Source organism: Topomyia yanbarensis, chromosome 3 (assembly GCF_030247195.1).
Source record: "Topomyia yanbarensis strain Yona2022 chromosome 3, ASM3024719v1, whole genome shotgun sequence".
NCBI lineage: Eukaryota > Metazoa > Arthropoda > Insecta > Diptera > Culicidae > Topomyia > Topomyia yanbarensis.
The window spans coordinates 186,933,395-186,952,117 of NC_080672.1; the positions used below are offsets into that span (position 1 = coordinate 186,933,395).

Below are 18,723 nucleotides of genomic sequence, written 5' to 3' on the forward strand. Positions count from 1 at the left end.
ACTTTCACAATAAACCTCTTCACTCCGATGTGTGTTGCTCCAATACGTGCATTCTACTCCATGGCTGCACACCTCAAAGTGTAGAAATAAAAAGGCTCTTTAGTGTGAATCCTGTTCCCCTGCGCTCCGTGAGCAGAGAAAGCAACCAAAGAACATTTTGATTTGATTTGTAGTTTGATTTGCCTTCCTACCTGCTTGCCAGTGAGCAGAGGCTCAAAAAAGTGTATCTTCAAGGCGACTGCGCGAAATTGTGCAGCTTATGGTGCACAGATCTTTCTTTTTCGTTTTCAAGTTTCTCTTTGTGTGGTCGTTCTGCATATCGCAATGTTTTTGTGATGCTCTATTTTTCATCGGAGTATTTCGCTCTTTGTGCACATTGTGTGAGCAAATAACAAGCCTGTTGGTCAAAATAGTAGAGTCAATACAATGAACAAAGATTGTCGATGTCCGGAACATTCAGTATATAAGGTCGTTGATATGTGTCAAACTAATGGGTATTAAGTGCGTGCGAAAGATCGAGCAAGCAGTACTACTAGCGACTATCCTAATTGTCTCTTGTATCTACTGTCAACAACAAAAAATTCAGAATGTGAGCTTCGGCGGTTTGCTAAAGAAATTTATTTTTATATTTCGAAGTGAGAAATTTCACAATATTGTTATTCTAAAATACAATTTTTTGCTAACTCAAACCACTAGTACATAATACAATAAAGTGTTTATTCGTAACTAATACATGTTTTAGAGAAAATTTGGTTGAGAAAACCCTGAAATGAACCTTCTACGGAACTAAAAATTATAGTGGGTTAAATCCTCGCTACCAACATGCAAGAGCTACATAGTTTCACTGACCCATGGCACGTTTTCTATATTCATAAAAGAGATTGCCGACTCGTTTGATTTATAAAAAGCAAAGGATGATTTTTGTCACCGAAAATTAACAGCTTCAATGGTAATATTCAAATAGTAACTTATATCAATGGCATCTAGAAGTAAATGACAATAGCATAAAAATCCTCATCACATTATACAGCTCGCTTTGCCAATGCAATTTTATTGTTGGGCGAGCGGCGAAATCTTCATCGGGGCTTTTGTATTTCGGCTAGATCTGTCTGATCTAGCCGGTTATAGTCGGTGAAAATTTTCTTCAGACCTCCTCGCTCTAGAATGTAGCGGAATTAGCCAATCAAGCGTTGATCTGCAACAGCTTTTTATACGATATTGCTGAAAAATTAATGATGCCAAATTGCCACAGACGCTGGAATAGAAATTATGTTGCAAATACGAGGGGAACGACACGCCGTGATTTGTTGATGAAATAAACTTATAATTTGAAATTCTGATTAGATTTATAAAAATTGGCATTGCTTAGATCAAAATGGATTCGAATTTTCGACATTACTTGATAATGGTTTGGAATGGCCGAGGATAGTTGAAATGTGTCACAAAAAATAAATTGAATTGCTCGAATTTCACGTTTTGACAGTTTCAGTGCTCGATAAAATCAAAACAAAACAATGCCAGCAGCATAACTACTAGGATAGGATCCGCCAGCTGGCTTCTTCTTATATTTTACTAATCCCTGTTGAAAACGACATACCCCCACTCGACCAATGTTGCCAAAATATTTGTTTTGTTTCGGTCGTATATTTGTTCTGATTAAAATATTCTATATTATGTACCAATTTCATGGAAAAATCAAAGATTTAGTCTTTATATCCGCATTTAAACGATCATAACGTTTTTTCCATCGGAATACAGCAAAACAAAATAATATATATTCGTTGTTGGACATTACGAAAAATATCTTCACGCCTCTTCATTTTTGTAAGTTGCTTTCTGAGTCAAGCAACCTCTGTCACAAGAATAATTTTCTCTGTTCGGATTTATTTTAAATATTCTAAAACTACTTTTCTGCAAGGTTTAATTTTTGTTTTGGAGGAATGTATAGGTTTTTACATGTGATTGTTTCGGAGAAAACAGCAGTAGAAAATACACTCTCCTATTTACACCGATGATCGATTCAGTTGAAAACTGTACAATTCAACTGTATCGATAATACCAAAGGAAGAACAAGAAGCGACTTCCGGGATAACTTTCTCCCTGTTTGCTCAGTACTTCCAATTTACTCGGTACTGGAACAAAGACAATTTTTACATGATGTTCAAAATATTTTCATACTTACGCTACACAGCCTGTTGATTTCGAAAAGAGGCATTTCCGCATTACTCCGCACACAGAACAGAATCCACGATAACCGCGCTACCGGATCTCTCGGGAATTTCAGTTCTGGATAATATGTTTGATTTCGTCTGCCAAATAATGCCTGCACTTCATAATTACAGACGGATGTTATAGAAAGAAAGCGGTATCTCGAGAAAACAAAAAAATCAACACGGTTAACAATCGTCGTTTTATGTTTGATATCACAATATGACAACACTTCCAAGCAGCCCTTTGGTACTTTTAGTTTCCAAGCCGAAGGTTTGCCTATGTCACTTTCGTCCAATCACGAGCTGGTTCAGAATTGGTTCAAAAACAGAAGACAGAGCTGGCGGATCCTATCCTAGCATAACTACAGGAACAAATCAAAACAGAAACATAAATTTTGTTGCCAGAATTATTGAAAGTTTCGAAAATAGAGCATGCAGAGTTGCCAGTTACATCAAATTGATCGGAATTCGAGCAAAATTGGATTGAGATTGGATAAATTTATTGAATTTTTTTCAAATATTTTAGCAATACTTGATGTGATAGAAAATTGTTTAAATTTTTTAAAATTTCCGAAAAAAATGAAAATTTATGCAAAATCGAACGGAATATAACAATTATTCTGAAGTGACGTTCCCCTCGTGCAAATACGAAAAATACATTTATTTCGGAATTACTTACTTGTCTGAAAGATGTAAATGAAAATGTTTCCATGCAAAAATTGTTCTGTTGGACGAATTAGTGGCTATCAATTTGCCATTTGGACAGTACAACGCGGACATGGTAACCATTGCAATACAGATAACGACGGCTACATCCTCTAGCTGATACTCCAACAATCATACAACCTGGTCCTGCACAAAAGTTTGCGGTAAATTTCGCAAGAGCATTCAGTATCGTATCGTGCGAATCTGTGGGGTTCGATCTTTTAGTTAAATTAAACAGCGGAATGTGCGTTACTTACCTGATGATACGAGAAACTCAATCCTATCACACAATTTTACAAGAAATCGTCCATGAACACGTCCGAATGAAAAATTTTGATAAACATGTTGGTTGCTAGCAGCAACTGAAAATCAAATAAACAAGGAAGTGTTGCTGCAAAAAAATATTTTTTCGGTAGAATCAAGGGGTCACTCAATATGCTGGTAACTGGCTGCAAATATTTCGGTCACTTTTATCAGTATATATTTCATTAAGTTTCAGGTCGTGTCGTTGGCTGTACTAAACGTACTCATTCACTCTCACTCACGCGTTCATACATCCTGTATGAGGCTTACTTGGGTGCTCTCTCAATCGCACTTTGATTCACTCTCAAACACTCCCACATGAGGCTGACTTTTGTGCTCACCTTTTACGTTCCATGCGAGGCTGACTTGTGTGCTCACCTTACTCATTCCTTGCTAGGCTTACTTTTGTGATCGCCCCACCCATACCATGTGAAGCTGACTTGGGTGCTCACCCTATCACCTGCCACTCTATTGTACCTTTGTCACTCCCCCTGGCATCCCATGTGGGACATTTTTCTTAGGCCCCACTTCTGACATACCATGCGAGGCTGACTTGTGTGCTCACCTTTTTCATTCCTTGCTAGACTGACTTTTGTGCTAGCCTCTACCATACCATGTGAGGCTGACTTTTGTGCTCACCCTTAACATGCCGTGTGAGACTGACTTGGATGCTCACCCTTTCACTCCTCTGCCACGCCATGAGGCATCGATAGCTAAGTTCCAACATACTACGCTACGACCCTCCCGTCTTGGTATGAGGCAGTCCACTTATACGCCTATACACTCACTCTTCTGTCTTGCTTCGGGGTGGCTGGGTTTACCCCTTACGCGGTTGCCATTCGCTGCGCCAAACCTGCCTCGGCATGAACAGACCATTCACTCCCTTTTGTGCGCTTGGCCTTTTTCGCTCCAGCTAACCAATCACTAGTTATCCGTGCCCGTCGTCTGTTGCTCGGTTCGCCAAATGACCTGTAGCCTACTGGCAATCTGGATGGTAGCAGCCGAGACTGCGTTCCACTTCTCCACCGATTGACACATCCGCTGAATAAGGGTATCAGGGGTTGTGTCCCAGCCACAGACGTCAAGCATTGCTCTTCTTTCGACGTCGAACCGATGACATACGAACAGTATGTGTTCGGCTGTTTCGTCTACACCTGGGCAGTCCGGGCAGACTGGGACCTCCGCGTGCCCGAACCTGTGGAGGTACTGTCGGAAACAGCCATGGCATGACAGGAATTGTGTCAGGTGGATGTGAACTTCCCCATGGGGTCTTCCCACCCAGCTCGATATGCTAGGTATCAGCCGGTGGGTCCACCTACCTTTCGAGGAGTTGTCCCACTCACGCTGCCATCTGGCGACCGAGGTCACCCTGGTGCGCTCGGGGGCTTCCCTATTTCCAGGTAGCTCAAAGCACTCCTCATCTTCCCGAATGACCAGCCCGACTGGCATCATGCTCGCTATCACGCAGGATGCATCGTGTGATACCGTGCGGTAGGCAGATATCACTCTGAGGCACATTACGCGGTAGGTGCTCTCCAGTTTCTGTAGGTAACTGGTTACCCTCAGTGCTCTTGACCATGACGGGCCGCCGTACCTGAGGATAGATACGGCAACGCCTGCCAGTAACCTACGTCTACTGGCGCGCACCTTTGAGCTGTTGGACATCATTCTCGATAGAGCCGCAACAGCAGTCGACACTCTCTTGCATGTATAGTCGACATGGCTGCCGAAGGTCAGCTTGTCGTCTATAATGACTCCGAGAGACTTCAGACTTCGCTGTGAAGTGATCGCGACTTCTCCCACATGGATAACTGCATGTTGTGCCGACTTGCGGTTGTTGACGATAACTACCTCCGTCTTATGATGAGCGAGCTCCAGGCCTCTCGCGCTCATCCATTCCTCCACCGTGCTGATCGCGTGTCCTGCGGTTAGCTCTACCTCAGGAATTGACTCCCCGTAGACCTCCAAGATTACGTCGTCAGCAAAGCCGACGATCTTGACCCCAGGAGGGAACTTTAGTCTCAGAACCCCGTCATACATGAGGTTCCATAGCACCGGGCCTAGGATCGAGCCCTGCGGGACACCGGCGGTAATCGGAACCCTTTTCTGACCGGCATCGGTCTCGTATAGCAGTACACGGTTCTGGAAGTAACTTTCCAAGATCCGGTACAGACCCACCGGTAGGCTAAGCCGGTGTAACGAGAGCGCGATGGCATCCCAGCTTGCGCTGTTGAATGCGTTCTTCACGTCGAGTGTCACAAACGCACAGTATCGAATACCTCGCCTTTTCCGTTGGATCGCTATCTCGGCAGTATTTATCACTGAGTTGAGAGCGTCCACTGTGGACTTACTTTTCCAAAAGCCAAACTGGTTGCTTGACAGACCGTCCGTACCTTCCGCGTACGGGGTTAGCCTGTTGAGGATGATCCTCTCAAGCAGTTTGCCAGTCGTGTCGATCAGACAGATTGGTCTGTACGCCGATGGGTCGCCTGGCGGCTTCCCGGGCTTCGGCAACAGCACCAATTTCTGCCTTTTCCATCTATCGGGGAAACGGTACTCGTCAAGGCATCTCTGCATAGCTAGCCTGAACATGTTCGGGTTCGCTATGATCGCTGCCTTGAGAGCGTTGTTTGGAACTCCATCCGGCCCTGGAGCTATGTTCATTGCTAGGGATTTAGCCACAGCGAGTAGTTCTTCATTCGTCACTGGAGCCACCATTTCGACCGTGCCCGCACTGTCTCGTAGTGCAGGTGGCCAGGGGCTTGTGGCTCGAGACGGGAAGAGTACTTCGATAATCGTTGCCAACCGGTCCGGAGACCGTTCTGGGGGTGAGGAGCCCCCTTTGGTCTTGGCCATCACAATCCGGTAGGCGTCACCCCACGGATTCGCGTTGGCACTCTCACACAGGTTGTCGAAACACGCTCTCTTGCTGCTTTTAACAGACTTGTTAAGGGCCAATTTCGCAGCTCGAAACACTTCACGGCGGTTCTCTCTTGCATCCTCGGTGCGAGCTCTTTGCATCCTACGTCTAGCTCTGAGGTAGGCTGACCGTAGAGCTGCAATCTCGGCACTCCACCAGTATACCGGGCATCTACCGTTTCTTGGCAGTGTTTTTCTCGGCATAGTGGCGTCGCACGCGCGTGGTAGAACAGCTACCAGCGCATCCCCGCTTAGACTGTCGGTGTTGGCCTTCAGTCCCAGGGCCGCGGTGAAAGCTTCGCTGTCGAAGTGATTGGACTTCCACCCGCGTACCTGACAGGGATCTCCCGCCCTCGGATGCTGCACACCATAGTTGATCTTAAAGCGGATTGCTAAATGATCGCTATGGGTGTAGCCTTCGTCTACCCTCCATTCCATGCCTGGAGCCAGACTCGGGCTGGCAAATGTTAGGTCAATCCACGCCTCCACTCCGTTTCTACGGAATGTACTAGCGGAGCCATTATTAGCTAGCACAGTATCGAGTTTCGCAAGCGCTTCCCTTAGCGCTTGACCCCTGCTATTTGTACAGCGGCTGCCCCACTCCACTGCCCAAGCGTTAAAGTCTCCCGCTATGACTACCGGTTTCCGGCCCACTAGGTCCGACGAGAGCCTGTCGATCATCTGGTAGAACTGTTCTATTGGCCACCTTGGTGGGGCGTAGCAGCTGCAATAGAACACACCATTGATCTTGGCAATCGCCACACCCTCGGCGGAGGGGTGTATTACCTCTTGAACCGGGAACCGTCCCGTTGTACAGATTGCCACCATTCCAGACCCGTCCGACACCCAATTGCCGTTGCCGGCAGGGATGCGGTACGGGTCTGATAAGAGGGCGACATCTGTCCTCGACTCCGAGACCGACTGCCACAGCAGCTGTTGGGCTGCTGCACAATGGTTAAGATTTAGCTGTGTGACGTTCACGGCTTCTTCTTATTTAACTCACCGAAGGGACACGAAGGTCCGCCCATAGCATGTTTATGGGCTTGCTTCTTAGCGGTGCAGATAAGGCACTTGTACGCCTTAGTGCAGCTCCGCTCTTTATGTCCCTCCTCGCCGCAGCGACGACATAGTTTGCTCCTATCTATGCCTTTGCACTCGTATGCTTTGTGGCCGGACTCAAGGCACCGATAGCACCTATCCACTGAAGGCGGCTGGAGTATACTAATAGGGCATACCGACCAGCCGATCTTCAGCTTCCCTTTCTCGGTTACCTTTTTGGCATCCGCCTTCAGTAGCCTGAGGTAGGCTACTTGGGTGCCAGAGGGTCCATCTCTAAATCGCACAGAGGCCCGCTCGATTGTGACGTCGCATTGTTCCTTAACGGCTGCGACATCTTCTGCGGTCGTGAACTCGTCCAGATGCTTGCACTGGAGAGTCATTTCCGCCCCTAGCGACCTGACTTGGGCGCCCTCACCAAGGACCTCTTGGCCCAAGGCCTTGTATACCGCACTAGATTGTGCGCCTCGCTTCAGCACCAGAAGCATTTCTCCCGTGTTGGTGCGTCTCACGCTACGCAGATCTTGCCCAAGGGCCGAAAGGCTTTCGGCCGCCTTCATCGACTTTAGGACATCGGCATATTTGTCCTTGTCGGTTTTCAACCACAAGGCCTCGCCTCTGTCCTTGGCCTTCTTCGCGGGCCGCGGTACCTCCGGTGTCGGTGCCGGCTTCTTCCTGGTGACCAGCGTCCAGGGGTTTGGGACCCCTGCCCCGGTCGCGCCGGGTTGCTGGTACCAACGCTCTGCTCAGCGAGGTCACTCTCGCCCTCGCTTACCTCGCCCAAACGGCGTTTGACCTTAACGGTTGCACGCCGTGTGGTGTCGCTTTTTGCACCCTCGCCTGGCGACTTCCTAGGGCGCTTCGCGTTCGACGCCGTCTTGCGATTGCCCTTGCCTTTTCCCTTCGAGGGGAACTCGGCCGCCGCTTCAAGCGACGTGGCTGCTCCATAGAAGGTGAAGGCCACTGTCTGAGTGCCCGTATCGACCTTCTCTTTTCCCTCCTTCATGGAGGCCACTATCTGGGTTTCTCTGTCGGACTTCTCCCGACATTCCACCCTCTTGGCATAAGCCTGCTGTTTCTGTCTTGCGACACGAACAGTTTTTCGGAGTTCCAGGAGACTCTGTTTTAAATCCTTGCTTATGTTTTGCTTTGCGCTAGTGTACTCGATAATTGCATCGAGCTGCTCCACCACTTTGCGCATCGCCGATAATGGCCCGTCCGGTGCGTTGGTAGGGCTATTTCCTACCGCTGCTGGGGGTCACTGGTGCTTTCAGATGCAGCACTCATCGCTCCACTACTCTCCCCACGGGGGGAGACCTCGCCAAACCACCTCTAGCGAAGGGGTTTGGCACCTCCGACTGTTTATTTTTATTTTTTGTTGTCTCCATGCTAAATCCCACGAGTAGCGCGAGAATAGATGTCCGCCACGCCAGAGCTCCGCATTAACGTGGTAAGGGCTTGCTTCATAGCGGTGCAGATAAGGCACTTGTGTGCCTTAGTGCACCCCCGCTCTTTATGTCCCTCCTCGCCGCAGCGACGACATAGTTTGCTCCTATCTATGCCTTTGCACTCGTATGCTTTGTGGCCGGACTCAAGGCACCGATAGCACCTATCCACTGAAGGCGGCTGGGGTATGTTAATAGGGCATACCGACCAGCCGATCTTCAGCTTCCCTTTCTCGATTACCTTTTTGGCATCCGCCTTCAGTAGCCTGAGGTAGGCTACTTGGGTGCCAGAGGGTCCATCTCTAAATCGCACAGAGGCCCGCTCGATTGTGACGCCGCATTTTTCCTTAACGGCTGCGACATCTTCTGCGGTCGTGAACTCGTCCAGATGCTTGCACTGGAGAGTCATTTCCGCCCCTAGCGACCTGACTTGGGCGCCCTCACCAAGGACCTCTTGGCCCAAGGCCTTGTATACCGCACTAGATTGTGCGCCTCGCTTCAGCACCAGAAGCATTTCTCCCGTGTTGGTGCGTCTCACGCTACGCACATCTTGCCCAAGGGCCGAAAGGCTTTCGGCCGCCTTCATCGACTTTAGGACATCGGCATATTTGTCCTTGTTGGTTTTCAACCACAAGGCCTCGCCTCTGTCCTTGGCCTTCTTCGCGGGCCGCGGTACCTCCGGTGTCGGTGCCGGCTTCTTCCTGGTGACCAGCGTCCAGGGGTTTGGGACCCCCTGCCCCGGTCGCGCCGGGTTGCTGGTACCAACGCTCTGCTCAGCGAGGTCACTCTCGCCCTCGCTTACCTCGCCCAAACGGCGTTTGACCTTAACGGTTGCACGCCGTGTGGTGTCGCTTTTTGCACCCTCGCCTGGCGACTTCCTAGGGCGCTTCGCGTTCGACGCCGTCTTGCGATTGCCCTTGCCTTTTCCCTTCGAGGGGAACTCGGCCGCCGCTTCAAGCGACGTGGCTGCTCCATAGAAGGTGAAGGCCACTGTCTGAGTGCCCGTATCGACCTTCTCTTTTCCCTCCTTCATGGAGGCCACTATCTGGGTTTCTCTGTCGGACTTCTCCCGACATTCCACCCTCTTGGCATAAGCCTGCTGTTTCTGTCTTGCGACACGAACAGTTTTTCGGAGTTCCAGGAGACTCTGTTTTAACTCCTTGCTTATGTTTTGCTTTGCGCTAGTGTACTCGATAATTGCATCGAGCTGCTCCACCACTTTGCGCATCGCCGATAATGGCCCGTCCGGTGCGTTGGTAGGGCTATTTCCTACCGCTGCTGGGGGTCACTGGTGCTTTCAGATGCAGCACTCATCGCTCCACTACTCTCCCCACGGGGGGAGACCTCGCCAAACCACCTCTAGCGAAGGGGTTTGGCACCTCCGACTGTTTATTTTTATTTTTTGTTGTCTCCATGCTAAATCCCACGAGTAGCGCGAGAATAGATGTCCGCCACGCCAGAGCTCCGCATTAACGTGGTAAGGGACGCTTACTGTGGGGGTTGCCCAGGTACCCCACAGGCTCCGTTAACGATCGAGCATCGTTTTCACCCCCTCGATCACTCATCCCTCGGCACGGGTCGCTTCACGCCTTGGAATTGGGGTTATGACCTACCTTGCTTTACGTGGTGACCTCGGCCCAGATCATCACAACCATCCTCTTTTACCAGGGCTTTGGACCTGTAGCTCTGGTTCTCAATAGTTCCATGTACGTATATTATTACAGACATGCCACTATTGAGATCCGTCATTCGCTAGCGGAGTTAAGCTTTAGTCTAGAGTGAAGAAATCGGCCCAAAATATTTCTCGCCGAGTCTAGTGTACTTCTGAGTACTATGTCGTTGGTACTATACAGGTATTTAAGCCACATAAAACCGTACAACAAAATTCGTTGGTAATTCATGTTTGCATAATTTCAACAAGCATGTACTGCCGTTATAAGCTTAATAGCCCCATGTTTCATGGGATTTCCTATATACATGGGACAATTATGCGTAGAACGGCAGTGTAGGAATGTAAGAAAAAGGTAAATGTTCGGTAGTGTCTGTGATACTACTCACCAACTGATAACCGTATGTTTCTTTGTAATGCCGGAAGTTCTGCAAAACTTTGTCGATGCTCAGAGCGTTTTGTAGCTGTTTTTTTCCTTTCAGTGAAACAAGTTACCCATTTCTCGAGGGTTAACTCCCAGGGCAATGAATTTAAAGCCAACCAAGCTAAGGCTTGATTTATCGCAGTGTTAACCTCAGCAAATTCAGAAGTAAGCTTTCTCTTTTTGTTGCAATGCTCAATTTCTTGTTTTTCTCGCTGAATTAGTTTCTGTTTTGTGTTGTAGATCCGGTTATATAATTTACCTCCCGGATTCCTCTTCCCGCCACTTTGAGAAATGAAATAGGTTTCCTTTAAAATAATCACACAAGTTAAATTGGTCATTAGTTGAACAAACTACTGCTATACCTTTTTCTCGTTCTGAAACAAAAGAATGATCGACGTTGAATAATTGTTCAACACGTCCTCATTAGTTTTAGCGTTAAGGGATAGGTGAAAGTCAGCTATCAAAGAGACAAGTTCCTTCTGGCTTCTATTTGATAGCTGTCCCGTTTTCGCTCTTTCCAGAAGCAACTTTCCTGTCACCGAGCATTCAAGCAATGCCTTCAAATCGTCCGGACCGAAAATTAACCTTTTGCTGGTTGAATGATCTGCTGCGTTTGAAAAACTGCATACAGAATGTGTGGTACAGACTCCGGAGAAACTTTCATTAACCAACACTGCTGCGTGTTTGATTTAATTTTCCTTGTGATCCCGGGCGATTCATTGCGTCGGCCGTGGACTGATTTATGTCGAATGAGTGTACCGATTCGTCCTCATTTTCCAGCACTTTAGCAGCAACGGGATTGACTATTGTTTCCGACTCCAGGCTTTGAACAATTTCTGAAGCGCAGTCCTGCTCCTGACTACAAAGCCACTCTTCGCGAAAGTCGACTCTCTCGAAGTTCAGAATGTCTAAACCCTACGAAAAAGTTATTCAGACCTATTTTAACAATATCGGAAAAAGAACTTACGCTCAACTTCCTTCAGGATACAATCCTCTGGAACACGAGCTCTGTGTCGCAGATAATTTTTGATTGTTCAAGATCCGATGCTAGCTCGTCCTTGGTGATTGACTCCAATTTCTTTGTGTTGTAATTCTTTTCTGAAAGTAATATATTTTTATCTTAAAATGAATGTTTTATTAGTTCTATTAAATAGTTGTTACCTTTGAAAATATTCAGGAAATCTACGGAGAGTGCAAGCGTCTGAAGAACAACTTCTGCAAATTTGCGGTCCGCCATTTTTTTTCACTGCTCTCGTTGAACTTTGTTTATAGCTGGCGTTTTTCAATTCTATGTGCTCCTATTGTTGATTTTTTGCCATTTCATTTGGCATATAAAGTATATGGTTAATTCCAATAGGAAATACGAATTTGTCATATAGGTTATATTAGAACAAAAATATTATTCATGCACAAGCATTTTTAAATTATGAACCGAGTGAATAGAATTTATGTGCAGCTTATACAATAAAGTTCCATCGATATCAAGCAGTTTTAAGTGCGGGTGGCATATATTATTCAAAGTTGATTTGGTTTCAGTGTATGAAACAACGATAGAGGATTATTTTTTTGCTTTTTTTATTTGGCCCATTTGACAGGTATATCCCGGAATCAAAACAATGATGTTCCAACCACTGATGCCAGCGACAATCCTAATCTAGTGTTCTGTATCTACTCAGTAGACGCAAGCCCAATTAAGTTTGCTCATGCTTTTACATACATAAACATGCCAGATGCCTTAGCGCCAAAACACACCACGTATATCCGAAATAAAAAACTTGTGTGCCAATAGGCTCATTACCTTACGTACATATCAATCACCATCACTGAGCGAAATCGCTACATTCATATTATATGATATTCATATAATTCAGCGCTATTGGAATTTCCAATGATTGCGATATTAGACTCTTAATGGAATATCAAACTTATATGGTTATCATGTTGAAAGTTGCATTCCTCTCAAATTCAATTCTATCAGATTTCCATATAACATTTAAATTCCAGTGTCAGACCCAATCTATCAGCGCACTATATAATAACTATCTGATAACTATCATATTAAAAACATTAGGTCGTCCAATGAAATATATGTAACAATATGTTAAATGTATATGAAATGTTTAACGTGTTAAAGCATATGATGGTTTATTAAATTTATAAGAAATATTACTTATTTAGATAGAAAGCTTTTTCCGCGTAATAATTATATGAATCTCCAATGATTGATTTCGGATGTGCTCCAAAATTATGGTGTTCACAGTATTCCGATGAGACGATTATTTTTCGTAATGAAAATAATACAGCCATTATTTGCCTTGTAATGAAAGAACTATAATCTAAATAAAATAAAACGATAAAACATTTAATGTTTGATAATTCAGAACATATTTGTATATTATTATTAAGGTGCCAATGATGAGGTAAAACTTTTGATTGAAGGATTTTGATTTTGCAATTTTTTGAGGCTCTAAAGCTTTTGCGGATTACTCGTGTTGAAGATTCAACAATTAGGTACAGAACACTAGATTAGGATTGTCGCTTGTAATGCCGTTTGTCTATCTCTTTCATTCTTGCAGAGCGCTCATTAGTTTGACAGTTATAGACCATGGTATATAACCGTCAACGTAATGGACGCGCTACAAGAGTGTGAGTGAAAATGGTACTACAAGCGACAATTCTAATCTATAGTGTTCTGTTTCTACTATTCAAAGTGATATTTTTTTGGGATCCTAGTATCTGAACGGAAATCATTTTGTCTTTTCTGAACACTGCTCAATCAAATGGTAATTGGCTCCACAAATCATATGAGAAATATAAGCCGACACCTCTAGTTCATTCACAAGAGTTTTCTAGCTTCCATAGTATGAAAAATAGAACTGATTTTTAAATCTGAAAATTTTAAAACTAAAACTTACTCTCCCCAGCAGCAGTTTTAAAGGGTGTTCTTTTTAGTATGTATCTGTGCTGCTCTATTTATTTAAAAGACTAAACGTGTTTAAAATTAGGTAACAAATATAACGGCGGTGTACACCAATTGAAATGGGGACGGGCATAGCGTAGTTGGAAAATGCCTTGTACGCGGCTCTCCTGGGTTCGATTCCCAACCCCGCACGTAGGATTAGAGATTTTTCCAAAAAGAAATTTCTCCAACTCGAAAATAGGCGATTAACCCTAAGGTTAAAATCAATAATCGAGAACTTAGTAAATCTTAGTTTGGCGACCAAAAAAAAGGTCACTGGACACGTTTTGAAAAATTTGGAGAGGCCTTGTCATATTCCTTGTTCTGCGACTTCCATTTTCAACGCACACCCTTCATAAATTATGCTCTCGATTAATTGATAGCAGCTACTCGATTTGCTCGATTATACCGAAAGCTTGTAATCGATTATTGATTTTTCGATTATTTTAGAAATTAATCGATTATTTGCGTTAATCGAGTAAAAAAAGACATCAGTAGCGTCTGACTCAAATGGCACGTTTAACGTTGAAAAAAATCGATTAGTTCAATAGTATAGCAAAGAAAATGGTATTGTACTTGACGGCACCGATGGTTGAATGGTAAGTGTGACCGCCGTCTCACAGACGTCCATCTTCAGCATTCAACTTGTGTAAAAATCTCTAACGGTTTCGAAGGTAGTTGGGATATCCAAACCAGATGCGCTACCGTCGTCATGTTTTTTTGTGGCTGAGTACGACTGAATTGACAGCGGTTATTCCTCAAGCCAGTCAAACTAGTCCGGAACCGGTTCGGACTTCCAGTATGAATTCCAGCTGAAATTCATGAACCGATAGAGTCGGTATCGGTTGTTTTCTTTGAGCAAAATTCCATACTGAATCCATTCAGGATTTCCAAATGGTTCCGGAATGGATTTGACGGAGTTGGTTTGGCGGCGCTAGTGTTTATCGTATATTAATTCAAATGTTTACACACGTTTTTTAAATATTTTTGTTCGATCATGGATGTCTGTTCTCTGTGATCTGGGTTCAATTCCAGCCGATGGTGAACATTTTCTGAGAAGGAAACATCTGGTCACGCCTTCCTTCGGAAGGGAAGTAGAGCCGTTGGACCCCGGTCCATGGGTTAATGGGTACGATATCTAGTCCAGATAGTGGAGTCACCGCCTAGTACCGGAAATAGGCCGAAGGAAAACAACTAGAATATGAAGAATGGTATGGTACTTGATTTTACTGTTAAAGGACCATCAATAAATTATGTTTTAAGAGGGAGGGCGCAAATGGGCAAATATTATAAAATATACTGTCCACCTCTGCATTTCTCAATCTTTTTAACGCCAATATGGCACAAAAAGTTACTAGTACACTGTGAATTTCGTCGTACGTAATGGCATTTCTCATTGCACTACAATACATTATAGTAGAGGTAGCAATATTTCTTAATTTTTAATTCATTATCTTTCCAGTATAGGAATACTACATGACATCGCACTATGGTCCCAAAGCTGTATTTAGGAAGACAAAACTGTTTGCGCCTAAATCGTTGGTTTTAGATATATAGTATCTTCGGCAAACTTTCTTAGAACTTTCTTGCCGATTTTTTATATTAGTTGAATTAGGGTGGTCCTTGTGGTTAGGGTGTTAGAAGTATCAACTTCTTAGATATGTAAAATTCAGCTACATAGTGTTCTACAAAGTTATAAATCAATCAAAATGAAGCAACTTTTCTTAAGAAACTATGTGGCTATCTCCAATGGTTCTTGTGCTATAATTTTTGCAATATTTAAGGTAGGGTGGCTCTTTAAAAATTGGTTTTCTATTAATATCTTTTTATGTGTTAATTTCTCGCTAATACTTTGTTTTAGAGATTTTTAGAAATTTTGTAAATACACATTTTTGCCGAAGCAATAAAGTTTCTATCTCTTTTGTTTGCATAGTTACAGGCGATTTTCAAAACAAAAATGATTTTTTGCAAAGCTATATATCTTCCAACATTGCAAATGGATTTTCAATCTTTTACTTTCATTTGAAAGATCGGAACTTTTGTAGTTTTTGGTGAAAAAACTGCGGGAGCGTTATTTCTGTAAAATAAATAATTAATTTTTGAAAATGGTGTATTTTTCAATAAAAATCGTTCATAACTTTTCAAATAGACGAGATAATAACTTTGTTACTTCAGCTAAAATCTTCGCCATGCAAAGTTTAAAAGTACTGCAAACAAAATATTTACAATAAATCAATGTATGAAGTGACAAATGAAAAATAGTGATTTTAAAAGGTTTAAACGTTTTCATCGCTCAATCTCTTATGGAAAAATCAACTGAGAGATAGTCATTGAGTGTAATAATACCGAATGTCATGGCAATTCTATTGGATTTGTAAACGTTTTCGAAAGAACAATCTACCGTACATCTAAATGGTACAGTGGATTTACAGTAGTGTTAGCTGCAAACTATCGTTAATTCTAAATCGGCCAACAAAAGTTATCTATGCTCACTTAAGTCAATCCTTTTTGGTTTGGACTAGTGCTCAAAACGAGTGCTAGAAAGAAAATATTTTAGTTCACGTCTTGTTATCTTAAAATAAAATCTTAAAACGAGTTTGTTATTCATAACAGCGGAAATTATTGTATGTTTTTCCAACATTTATGCAATGTTTGAAAGTATAAATTAATTATCGACTATAATGACGGCTGTGGGTAAGTTAAGAAAATTTTCTCAATTTTTTGTTATTTCAAAACAAATAAAAGTAAGAGGTCTGAAAATCGCTATCCACGAACTGGTAAAATAACTCATAAAGCATAATTCCCTAGCATCTATATAATGCATGATGACGGTACTTGCTTTATTGGCCCCGTAATAGATAACTTTTATTTAGAGTTTACTATAGTACGCTATTAACACTATTGTGAATTCACGCTAACATGTAGTTTTACGGTAAAATGTTGTGTTTTCAAACAGTGTCACATATTCAATAGATTTTCATTATAAAACACATTGACTATTTCTCAGTTGATTTTACCATAAGAGATTGAGCGATGAAAACGTGACCTCTTAAAATCACTATTTTTCATTTGTCACTTCATACATTGATTTATCATAAATACTTTGTTTGCAACACTTTTAGAACTTTGCATGGCGAAGATTTTTGCTGAAGAAACAAAGTTATTATCTCGTTTATTTGAAAAGTTATGAACGATTTTTGTTGAAAAATACACCATTTTCAAAAATTAATTATTTATTTTACAGAAATAACGCTCCCACAATTTTTTCACCAAAAACTACAAAAGTTTCGATCTTTCAAATGAAAGTAAAAGATTGAAAATCCATTTGCAATGTTGGAAGATATATAGCTTTGAAAAAAACCATTTTTGTTTTGAAAATCGCCTGTTACTATGCAAACAAAAGAGATAGAAACTTCATTGCTTCGGCAAACATGTGTATTTACAAAAGTTCTAAAAACCTCTAGAACAACGAATTAGCGAGAAATTAACACATAAAAAGATATTAATAGAAAACCAATTTTTAAAGAGCCACCCCACCTTAAATATTGCAAAAATCATAACACATGAACCATTAGAGATAGCCACATAGTTTCTTAAGAAAAGTTGCTTCATTTTGATTGATTTATAACTTTGTAGAACATTATGTAGCTGAATTTTGCATATCTAAGAAGTTGATACTTTGAACACCATAACTACAAGGACCACCCTAATTCAACTAATATAAAAAAATCGGCAAGAAAGTACTAACAAAGTTTGCCGAAGATACTATATATCTAAAACCAACGGTTTTTGCGCAAACAGTTTTGTCTTCCTAAATACTGCTTTGGGACCATAGTGCATCGTTCTAATGATTGTGCTATAATACCGACATGAGACATCGAGAATTGTGTAGTCTGACCGGTTCATTAACAGACACAGTTTACAGGAAACAAGGAAAAAACGAAAAAAAAATCGCTTTCCAAAATGCTATAAATCTCTTTTGCCTACGTGTATTTGAAATAATTTCACTAACACAGCTGGAAAAGATTGTGCTAGTTTAAAGCAGTAATACTAAAATACAGATGATGCAAAAACAAATTACACAGTTAAACTCCCGAAATAATATGCATGGTAAACACTGAGTTCCAACTTTTATTTTGTCCATCCATTGATTCTTACGTTCAATGGGTCCGGCAGCATACTTAATGTTTCAGACTAAATGCCATGTAGGACATTAGGAGATGATAATTTTGCCCACCTTTCTCTTCCCCAGAAAAGTTCAGCCGGAAATGAGCTGGAATACTGACTGGTTCTTGTCTTGATACATATAAGGAGAGTGGCGACAACTCTCAAAAATGGAACAATGACTATTTTTTTTTTCCATACGTTTATTTGACACGGCATTTGCAAAAGCTTTTTACGCCAGTTTCTTTTTTTACATAGCACGTTACAAAAATCCTTAAGACTAATTTTAACTATACTAGTACTTTGTCTAAAACTAACACTGAAATCACTTTATTGTTTGCTTTTTTCCTTACATTGTTGTATTTCATACTGATCTAGTATTTTCGGGTGTATTTATTTACTTTTTTTCTGTTATTGTCTAAATTTAAAAACTAAATATTCTAGGACACTTTAATTGGTGAATGATTAGCCTTGGATGAGAGTATGAGGAGACGAATTTAATTAAATTTTGACAGACGCTGTTTTTAGAAAATGATAGATAAGTTCCATGTATAGAGGATCGCGATACGCCAGGATGTCTCTAACAGGAACATGGATTGGTCTTCCTCGGACTTGTAAAGAATCTACTAATTGTGATCTGGCTTCACGATATTCAGTGCAGGACCAAACAACATGCTCAATGTCATGGTAACCTTCTCCACAAGCACAATGATTACCCTCAGCGAGCCCAATACGACGGAGATGCGCATCTAAAGTATAATGATTGGATATGAGCCTAGACATCACACGGATGAAGTCCCGACTTACATCCAATCCTTTGAACCATGCCTTCGTTGATACTTTAGGGATAATTGAGTGTAGCCATCGTC

General features: G+C 42.6%; 2 protein-coding genes and 1 long non-coding RNA gene across 22 annotated transcripts in view; 1 reads left to right on the plus strand and 2 right to left on the minus strand.

Annotated features, from left to right (window-relative positions):
* The window catches only part of LOC131691078 (metabotropic glutamate receptor 8), a 1,433,400-nt gene that overhangs the window by 1,074,743 nt on the left and 339,934 nt on the right, over positions 1-18,723 (plus strand). The window lies entirely within an intron of this gene.
* LOC131691095 (uncharacterized) overlaps positions 1-18,723 on the minus strand; it is a 243,315-nt gene that overhangs the window by 23,437 nt on the left and 201,155 nt on the right. The window lies entirely within an intron of this gene.
* LOC131691125 (uncharacterized) lies at positions 817-3,260 on the minus strand. The gene is made up of 3 exons (XR_009305719.1): positions 3,173-3,260; positions 2,890-3,119; positions 817-1,255 (listed from the first exon to the last, which is right to left on the minus strand). It is a non-coding gene; the product is annotated as an uncharacterized LOC131691125 (long non-coding RNA).